A 10,969-nucleotide genomic window follows, 5' to 3' on the forward strand; every position below is an offset into this window, starting at 1 on the left:
AGAAGGGTAAAACTTTGCAATCACTTCAATTCTTTTTTGATACATAGGTATCTAGAATTAGTCTGACTAACCCATGGACACGCCCGACACCACTTCCAGCACGAGCCTTGTGCATTCACTTCAATTATTAGAATTGGGTTATGTAATATTCTTGAAATATTTTGCATGCAAAGTGTAGGAGGTGCATCGGTCACTTTGCTAGTTGCCTCTAGTTTTAACTATTTTTATGAGTTCATGTTAGGAGAATAGCAATTTAACTAGATATTTAAGTTTCCATATACATTGGCAGGTACCTTGTGGGACCAATTTCAATTACAATTATTTCATAAAAGGTGATAAATGGCATTCCATTGATCTCATTTGGAGATTTGGACCCAAATTTTCTGTTTCAGTACCCAGACTAAGAAAATAAAATAAAAAGATAGTACTGAGAGATTCATGGATGACAGTCCAAACTGAAAGACCTCCAATTCATTCATGGGGTTCATGGACAGAGGAGACATCTTAGTGCAAATCGAACATAGACCATGAGTGAATTTTATGATAAGTCATATTTCATATAGTTTTCCCAATTGAGTGTTTCCATCAATGAGGTTGTAGGTAAGGTTGTAGTTAAGGCGTGGACGCATTTGGGGAATGTTGATGCTTTGGTTCATTGCTACAACTATGAAGGTAACATCATGAATGACTTGTTTACATTATTCTTTAAATCATAAAATGGATTTCCATCATTATTTGAGATTACATTATTGTGAAAAAATGATGTAATTTCCATTCAATTGTTTCTGATCATAATAGGTAATTGTTTAATAATTCTCCCCTTTTAGACTTCTATTTGAATTCCCATAATATGACGTTAGGTTGAATTCCATTTATATTTGCAATTTATACGGTTGATTATCACAAAAGAAACCAGGATACAAATTTTTAGATACATAACTTCAACTATCCTTTATGAACGAGATTTTGAGCTGTAAAGAAACATGTTTATGGGATGAATATAACAATTATCAGGATGTGGTGAGACTATGAAAGACATGATCATAGACTAGGATACATTCATTTCATCACTAAATAGATAATATATGAGAAAACAAAGGAAATGTACATAGACTTGGCCTTCTATAGATTTGAATAAAATTTCAAAACTTGTACACAGAAGCTGTGACATCCATACCTTATTTACAGTAATTATAAAATTTCAATATATAAAAGAGAGAAAATGAATTCTATTTAATAAAAAAAAACCTATGTCCACAATCCATTAAAACTTTGTTTTGATTTCAGACCCTTCTTGAATAGAGATGTAGCTGAATCAGATTGTGCCCATTCAAGTTACCATAAGACTCAAATCCTTATCCTCCCTAAAATAATTATCCACAATTTCACTCACATCCTCCAATGTATAGAAGAGGGTTAGTTGGAACTCTAACAGAATTGTCCACTCCCTTAGCATTGTTGCAACGATTCAAGACTCGCACATTAGGACCATTTTTTCTCTTGCAACACACCTTATTTCACGTAGCATTCCTCTCCCCCGTCAACCAAACATTCTCAGATATGAAAACAACTCTCTAGTCAATATACTATAGAGAATATTCAAAGTAGTGTGATTTCTATCATTTGTTCTAGTACTTGCTAATGTTGGAAGAATTGTAAATGAGCAATTCAAGGGAATTATTTTCGGAGGAAAAGTGGCTAGAAGTGGTTTCGTTATTAAAAGAAGCAGCTAATGCTACTCTTCCTAATTTTTCATGTGTCCTTGACGAAGATAGTGGAGAGCCTACGAGGTCTGTTGCGCATGATGAGGATCTGGAGGATTTGAGAGCACAAGAACTTTATTTTGCAATCAATGATGCATAGTGTTGTGCCACTGTTCAGCTTCTGTTGATCCAAGTATTCAATTTTATTTTCTTCCATTTTTTTTTATGACTATAGATATTCCAAATACACAACATTTCTTGTTAGATATTGAATAAGGGCTGAATCATTGATTTTTCTTAGAGTTTGAAAATTCCACCCATCTTAAATAAAACTTTTTGATGTCTAATTGTGCACTTTGAGGAATACATAAACATAGCATCGTAATATAGTATATTTGAAGTAAGCTTATGGATCTTTCACTTGGTGCTATGTTGCACAATAATTGTAAGTTGGAGAGATCATGTCCACCCCCACCCTTGGCTTCCCCATGACAAGTTAGGGATGAAATGCTGCCAGTCTTCCCATTTAGAAGTACAAATACCTGGCTAATGAAGAATAATTGCTGAGGTTTTAATTCAGCCCTTGAAAATTAATAGTTAATATACGTAACCAAGCATATTGGATCTCTACACAATAGTGGGCTTAGTGTTTTCATTTTAGATCACCTTAGTATGATTCTTCTTTCAGGCTTTAGCATCCCCAGAGTTCATAGGTCAAACTCGTCTCCTCTAAAATTATCAAAATCTATCATCTCAGCCATGTGTTGGACATAAATCGCCAAAACATTGGAGACATTTTGGTTTAGTAAATACAACTATACAATTATAAACTTCCTTACCTCATGAAAGCACATGTGAACTGTCATTCTAAATCCATGCTTATGTCTTGAATTGTCTTGGTATAATAAGTATACTTATTATACAATAATGAACTTCCTTACCATGTGAGCATATATTAATTGCCATTGTAAAGTCAAGCTTTATATCTTGGCTTATGTGTAGTTTACGTATAAGCTGGGGGTATGGTCTCATATGCAGTGTGTGTACTATAGTTTAACTAGAGAGCTTTTGAACAACACTCCTAAATCAACAACTCTATCACTCTGTGTTGTTTTAGCTCAATACGTTATATAAGTAAGAATGTTGTATTTGTTACTATGGTTAAGATGATTCACCTCATCAGTACCTGCAGGGTCCGTTGGCTATTGCCAATCTATACAATATTTCTAAGTAAACTCATAAACCAATGACTATATAAAATCGGTCCAAGAACAACATACAAACCCAACCCCGACTAATGAGACTTTAAAACCAAATAGCATGTTAATAATGTGATTGTGAGTTTTACCTTTTTTTCCTCTTTTTCTCATCAAGGGTTAACTATAATTTTGGTTCCCTGTGTATTACGTAAACCAATTTTTTCTTCTGCTACTGCCAGGTTAGTCAAGTTTCTATGGGTCAATACTTCTGCAAAACTTGCGAGCTGTTTGATGATGACGTAAGTAGCCAGACCTTATATAAGCATTTCTCATACATTTTTAGAGTCCTCTCATCACTAAAACTCTGTTTCACAAGTGCCATCATAAGTAGACAGACCTTATATAAGTTTCTAGGACTGCATTACTTGTTTCATCAATTATATCTTTTGTTAAGACACTTGTCTTTAAATATTTTCTTACTATTCTTGTTCTTTTAAATCCTTTAACTTTCACCAAAGCATTACTTACACTGTCATTTTTAGTCTTTTTTGTGCATGCCAAAACCATCTCAAACAACTTCATTTTATACCCTATTAGTGCTACACTTAAATTCCTACAGATTTCATTTAGTTTACTCTTACTTTTGCTATACTCTTTCAACGAACTGTTGTTCTTGATTCCAACATTTTGTTCTCAAAGTATAGTTAGTATTATTTTAATCTTTTTGAATTGTCTCTTTCCCTTGATCAGTATGTTTCAGTCAGACAAAAGTTTGCCAACACATTTTCACATAGACATCATACTCTAAATCTATTAGAAATGTAGGCATGTGTAGTTTTTTATCCATGTTTGTATTATATCATTCTTGTTTTAGCCTAAAACAAGTTTATTTGTTTTGTTTCAAATCTTAATTATTCCCAAAGTTAAGGATGGACTACCTGGTCTCCCTAAGGTATTGCTATATTTCATTTTATGTATCTTAGAATACTCATGTGAATTCTTGACATAGAACTCATCTTTCTTTTGTGGTTTATTTTATACACTTTGAACCCATCTTTAGAATTTCCTTTTTTTTGTTGGATTTTCTTGCTCTCTTGGTTGGTTGTCTAGTTTCCCAACATGAATTTGTATAATTTGCACCATAATCATATTTAATTTTTGATGACAAACAAATTGTATAATTTTTGATTGATAATGTGAGGTTGTATGACATGTTTTCAAAGTATGGGAATACGATCAAACCCTTATCACTTTCCTTCATCTTCTCCTCAACCCATCTGGTAACCACCTTTGTTCTTGGTCTCCATTGGGTTTTCCTAATAATAACCCATATGAAACACAAGCCTATTGGAAGTTTTGTTTGGATAGAGGAATATAATTGAGAGAGAAAGATGGGCTGGAGGAGAATCCTTTCCATGTTTTAGCATAACACATAATGATTGATGTTGCGGGTAAAACTAGTTTCCATCTGTATTGGGTCAAATCAGGATCAATCAAACTTTAGTTTAATCTACTTATCCATCCCATTGTTATTTCTTTGGCCATATCAAAACTTTATCCCAAATATTAGTGTATGTGGCTGACTAAATCAGAAATTGAAAATGTCAGAGGAGAGCACTTTTGGAGAGTCCAAGAGAATCCAAGGTACCCCGTACACAGTATAAGAACAGATTCCAAAGTCCAAATAGAATAATGGTGTCTCCATTGAACTGGGCCCAACAAGAGGATCAATAGGCAGAAACTTTATCAGATTTTGATATCTATTTTTACCTTTTCTCTGACATGCAATTCATCTTATTTTTTCCTTTGCTTGATTAGTCTACCATTTGGTACTCTTACACTTCCACAATATTTTTAGTGTTGGTGTTGATGCTTGTTTAGTCTACCATTTGATATTCTTACTCCTTCACAGTACATTTGATACTATTAGTATCGATATTGGTATTGGTATTTGTGTTGGTGTTGATGCTTGATATCATTGAGTCATTTGGTACTTTTGCACTTTCACAATATTGTTGGTGTTGATATTGATGCTTCATTAGTGAGCCATTTGGCGCACTTGCACCTTTGGTATGTATTGTTGATGCTTGCTTAATGATCTATTTGGTATGAACTTTTACTAGTTCAGTTTAGAGTCATTGTGAAATGTATTGTTGGTGGTTAGAACACATTTGGGTACAACTCAAACAAGTATATTTAGCTCAAACAGGTACATTTAGTTATGTACCAAATTGTGTTACTCAAACAGCTACACAATCACAGTACCGTTAGTGTTGATGTTTCATTCATTGCCAAAGTTATTTTTTATTTTTTATTTCTAAGAGTATGGATAATTTGCAGCAGGGTTTAATGGGGTTGTTGATGTTGTAGTTGGTACAAGGTTGTTAGCTTGCTTATAACTTACAAGTAACCTACAAGTTGATTCTTGATTAGAGGCTTAGAGCAAAATATTATTTTGACGATTTACTTATGACTTGTAGCCCTGAAGTTATTGAACGGTGTAAAACTGAACATAAAGCTTATGTCATACCAACTTTGTGTAGTTCTTTGGTGATTTACTTATGAATTGGTGTGGGATTAGTAAAAGTTAGTGCAGCAATAGCATCACTTTTATTATTTATTTTAGAGTTTTCAATGTATGCAGGTTGGAGGACATAGGTTATATATATATATATATATATATGAAAAAAAAACTTACAGCAACGGATAATAAGATCTGCCGCTATATGTAGTATATTCCATTAATTAAAAATTGGTCTATGCAGCGGATAATATAATTTGCCGATATATGTAGCATATTCTATGAATTTAAAAATGATCTATTGCAGCGGATATGACGATCCGCCGCTATATGCTGTATATTCTATTAATTAAAAACTAGCCTATTGGAGCGGATAATACAATCGGCTGCTATATGTAGCATATTCTATGAATTTAAAGATTGAGCTATTGCAGCAGCTATGAAGATCCGTCGTTATATGCTATATTCTATTAATTAAAAACTGACCTATTGCAATGGATAATAAGATCCGTCGCTATATGTAGTATATTCCATTAATTAAAAATTGACATATTGCAACGGGTATGAGGATCCGCCTCTATATGTTGTATATTTTATTAATTAAAAATTTATCTATTGCAGCGAATATTCAGGGCCGCCGCTATATGTTGTATATTCTATTAATTTAAAAAATTGACCTATTGCAGAGGATATTATGAGCCGCCACTAATAGTATTACCTTCAACAGTGGAAAATATTATCCACTGCTACATTTAGCAACCGAGGCAGCACTGTCAGACTTGCTTCTGCTGCTCATCGTCGCAATATCTTTTACCGACGCAGAAATCACCCTGTAGCAACAGAAAAATCCGTCGTTGTAGACCAAAAATGTTTTAGTGGGAGTAAATGAGCAAAAAAAATAAAAATATGAAAGTGATAGAAAACAAAAATTAACTATACCATATCACAAGCAATCACCACAAGGGCCTCAATACTGAACAAATGCATTGCCCTCTCCAAATCTCGCTACTCAGTTTCATCTCACAAATGTGCATTTTTAGTTACCTACAAAGAAGGGTTTAATACAACAAGAATAAAAGATGAAAATACAGGAAAAATACAAAAAAAAAAAATTATATAATAAAATGGAAGAGTAAGAAACAATACCCAAGTGTCATGTTCTTGAATGTAAACCCTACCGAGCTCCTGAACCCCCTAGACAATCTTGATTGGAGGGAGAATGCAACCTATGGAGATATCCTAGAACCATTCATCATAGTTCCCATACAACAAGAAGATATCACCATGAACTCCATCGAGAAAAGCTGAAGATGTACCTTCCCCAATAGAGAGCCTCTTTTGGGCCAAAAGAGGATATTTGGGAATATGAGGCTCACCGTAGTTCTGAGAAGCTAGATGCTCGCCAAGATAATAGATGTATGACATATCATCTAAGAAACATGGAAAGATGAGCCTCTAGGTATCCACTCAACGAATGCTTGCAAAGTCTGAATCGTAAACCATAGCATAGGAAAGAACCATGACTCAAGGGTTTATAATATGAAAAAGAGAGTGCAGAAAAGATAAGGAAGACAACATGGAAAGATAGGAATATGAACAGTACAATGAAAGGGGGCTTACATCACATCGAAAACACCAATCAATATGAGCCCTAGATGATAGACCCCTATTCCTTTGAGTTTACCCTTGTCTAATAGCCAACTTGACACCCATCGAGAATATGTCATCTCTAAATATTGGCTGAGGGAGATAAAATGGGAAGTACCAATGAGCGAAGAACTACAAGAAGAGAAACATATAAGGCATAGTATACAGGGAAGGCAGCTAGAATGACATTAAATAGAATAAAAATAAAGAAAGTACCTCAAGAAAGGGCCAGTAAAACCGAACAGAGACACCAGCATCGATTCTCCCTAGTAGACCCTTGAAAATGCAACTCAAGTATCAAAGATCATACTATCCCAATCATACTTTCCAATCCAATCGACATCTAGAATAAGGGGTAGGAAAATGGGATTACGATTGTGAGTTCCTTGGTAAAGAAACACTTACCCAACAAGAGCAAAAAAGAGTCATCAAAACATTGCCAAAAATTTAAAGTCGCTAGATTGGATCATCCTATACTTGTTGTCTCTAATATAAGCTTTCTTTAGCCAAGTAAAGTCAAGTTTGCCAAGCTTAATCCAAGTGGAGGAGAACATGCACTTGTAACCAAACAGCTAAGCAACATCTTCTTTAGATGGCACATATAGAGGAAGAGGCCGTCCCTCGAAGCCAATACCCAGCAAACTCACAATGTTAAATAGTTGAATCCTTAGCTCAACATCTAAAATATGAAAAGTGTTCATCTCTACGAACCATCTCTCCCTAAGAGCACGAATTAGGGGCCAATAAATGTGGAAAGATGGGATACGCAAAAAGGCACCAAAACCAGCCAAGTCCATCAATGAGTGAAAATCAGGGAATGGTTCCTCATTTATCTTATGGAATTTAAATCAGCTTTCGTTGAAGTAAGCATTTGGAAAAGGTATATGCATACTAGTTGGGGCGCAGGCAGAAAGGTGATGATTCAATCCCATCAGTAGATGCATATCATAAATATGTGCAGTAATCTTATTTGGGATCACAACCCGGTAAAACAAACCAAGGTCGGCAACAAGTGCAACTTTCTCAGTCTCCTCCCCCTCCCCCTCATTATCCTCATCAAGAACCTCGTGATCCTGAGCCTCAAGACTTGGTTCATTGTCTGATTCATTAGAACCGCGAGGAGGTTGACTCCCACTAGCATTTGACTTGCCTTTTATCAAGTTCTTCATTTCTTTCATAAGATTAAATCGAGGCATTTGAAAATCCACAATAAAACAAGTGTTAAAATTCCATCCAAAATCAAAACTCAAAAAATGTGCAATATTAAAGAAAACTGAGAAAAATTCTAAATACTAAAAATTCAAGTGTTAAACCTCTAATACTTGATTCCAATCCATAACCAAACATATCCGATCCGTTAAAATATATATTTTTTCATTTTGCCCCCATTTAGGCATTTCTATCAAACATGTGGCAAGCAAAAATTAAGACTAATCAATCACAAAAATCCCATCCGATCCAGCCAATTCATCCATCTAAACAAAAGATCCAATCCAATTTCATATAAAAAATGTGCCCAAAAGTAACTCAAAATCCAAAATTTCGCCAAATCCGACCTCAAATCATTCAATCCGAACCATGCAAAACCACTCAATTCATTCCTTATATTTAGCCAATTCCAACCAATTTTACCCAACTCCACCCCAATTTCGACATTGAATAACCCGAAAATATCCGAATCGACAAAATTTCATCTAATCTCCTCCAAATTTCCCAATTAATTCACCAATTCCACACCAATTCTTTCACATTTAAGCTCAAAATAAATGAATTTAGGCAAGAATTCAAGAAAGATCATACCTTGGCGAAGAAATTCGGATTTAGAGCGCTGTTTGCTCAATGAATAGTCTAAAAGTCCGATTTCGTCCATTTAAAAATAGTAAGCCTCAAAAACTACACTCAAAGTTGAGTTCAAGTTGCCAAAATAGCAAAATCCGGTGTAAAATGAGATGACCAAAGGAAGTCAAATGGCCAAGAAAATAAGAAAAAGAGGCATCGAGAAACAAAGCGTAAGTTCTGTCGGCGGAACTTTGAGAAAGAGAGCATTGCTTTCTATTTTGTAAAACAAATGGCTTTCAAAGTGGGACGGCCACGCCAACATACCATTGGTACGACCAAGCAAAAAGGGGGCCTTACCCTTGCTCTTGGACTGCCAAGCATAATTGCCTTATGCCCTCTAGGCTATGGCCAAGCAAAAAAATTTAGAAAAAAATGAAAATGAGAAAATAAATAACTCGGGAAAAATGAAAATTCAAAAACAAAAAGAAAGTCATAAAAAAAAGGTCATAGTAAAAAAAAGTCAAAGTCAAAAAGTCAAAAAAAATTTAAAAATCAAAATTCAAGAAAAAATGAAAGAGGAAAAGTTCAAAAGAAAAAGAAAATTGAATGAAAATCGGAAATACACCCATAAGCTTTCTCAATGGTACACTCTGTTTCTAGCAAATTCTCGAATAGTACACAGACACGTACTTCACGAATGAATAATCGCAAAAAAATCAAGTATCGAAGAATAGAAATGCAACAGAATTTGAAGGTAAGAAATTCTTGAGGACAGGTCCAAAATCATCTTACCCACCAAGGCTGTGGTAAAATGGTAAGAGCTTGAGGTCCCCCAAGGGGGGTGTGCGTTCAAACCCTTGGGGGATCTCTCTGTGAGAAAAAGTACACATTCGAGCTTATCCGATCAAATAGGTATTTAAAGTTTACATCTTTGTTATTCATCGCTCGCAACTCTCACAGAGAGGGGCAGCTGTGGACACTCCAATTTGATCGAACAAGCCCAACAACCCGTTCAAATCTAGCATCGAATATCAAATTGAAAGAATTTTAATAAAAAAAAGTGGAACTCATTTAGACCAATCAAAGATGGTCAACCAAGATCATCAAAAATCAGATTTTGCTTGGCCATATGAGCTAAACAGCCAAGCATAGCTTTACCTGGCCATTTGGTGCATATGGCCAAGCTAATTTTTACATTGGTTATTCTAATTGATATGTGAAGGTTTAATTTTCTTTAGCCTTACTTCAAAAACAACCAAGGATAATTCCTTCTAGCCGTACCTAGCATACATCTGATTTAGTTAGGCAATTGAAGAGCTCATGTGTGCACGAGATCTTTCACAATAAATAACCTCATCAACCCCTCTAAATGAGATTTTTCTCTTCTAATCCTTCCTAATTATCCCATTACCCATGCTTTAAATCTCTAAATCTTCTTATCACCTAAGTTATTTTTTTGTAATCTATTATTTCTCCTAAACTTGACCCAAGGTCTTACTTGGTCCCTTCCCCACTTAAGGTCAATTACCTCTTCTAACCTTGGCTTGTTGAGATACATTATGACTAAATCACTCTTTTATCCTTTCATATTTCTTTAAAATTCAAAGAGTTTCCATGGTATTCAAAGTAAAATGACCTAAATCTAGAGGCTATGAAAAGTTTACTCATCCAAGAGAATGCTCTAGAATTTATGTGCAACCTATAACCCGAGGTTGTTAAAAGTCTAACTAAGTGGAAAGTCATAAATATCTAAAATCCAAACACTAAGGGTTTGTTCTTTACAGAAGCCAGCTCCAGCTCCAGAAGCTGGCTTATGAGAGAAGCAGAAGCCTAGAGCCCGAAAAGCCATATTCCGCAGAAGCCTGTTCGTTACAGAAACACAGAAGTCAAAAAAGCCTATTCGTTTTACAGCTTTTCATTGCTGGATTCTGGTAAAATGACTAAAATACCCTTAATGTTGATAATGCATCCAGAATGCATAAAAAATGACCAGAAGAATACAATAAATATATAATTACACTAATATATATATATATATATATATATATATATATATATAATATATATATATATATATATATATATATATATATATATAATTTCTATTAAAAATTTATTAA

General features: G+C 34.5%; 1 long non-coding RNA gene across 5 annotated transcripts; it reads right to left on the minus strand.

Annotated features, from left to right (window-relative positions):
* Positions 1 to 2,232: 2,232 nt before the first annotated feature.
* On the minus strand, positions 2,233 to 9,223 carry LOC147388078 (uncharacterized). 5 transcript variants are annotated; one of them, XR_015171461.1, is made up of 7 exons: positions 8,871 to 9,223; positions 7,287 to 8,241; positions 7,044 to 7,202; positions 6,570 to 6,910; positions 6,363 to 6,467; positions 6,142 to 6,253; positions 2,233 to 2,432 (listed from the first exon to the last, which is right to left on the minus strand). It is a non-coding gene; the product is annotated as an uncharacterized LOC147388078 (long non-coding RNA). The 5 variants fall into 5 exon arrangements; XR_015171460.1 differs by having other exon boundaries at positions 6,142 to 6,467; XR_015171458.1 differs by lacking the exon at positions 2,233 to 2,432 and having other exon boundaries at positions 6,015 to 6,253.
* Between the last annotated feature and the right edge of the window lie 1,746 nt (positions 9,224 to 10,969).

The sequence above is a fragment of the Akebia trifoliata genome, chromosome 13 (assembly GCF_017979445.1).
Source record: "Akebia trifoliata isolate Shusen 1 chromosome 13, ASM1797944v1, whole genome shotgun sequence".
Lineage (NCBI taxonomy): Eukaryota > Viridiplantae > Streptophyta > Magnoliopsida > Ranunculales > Lardizabalaceae > Akebia > Akebia trifoliata.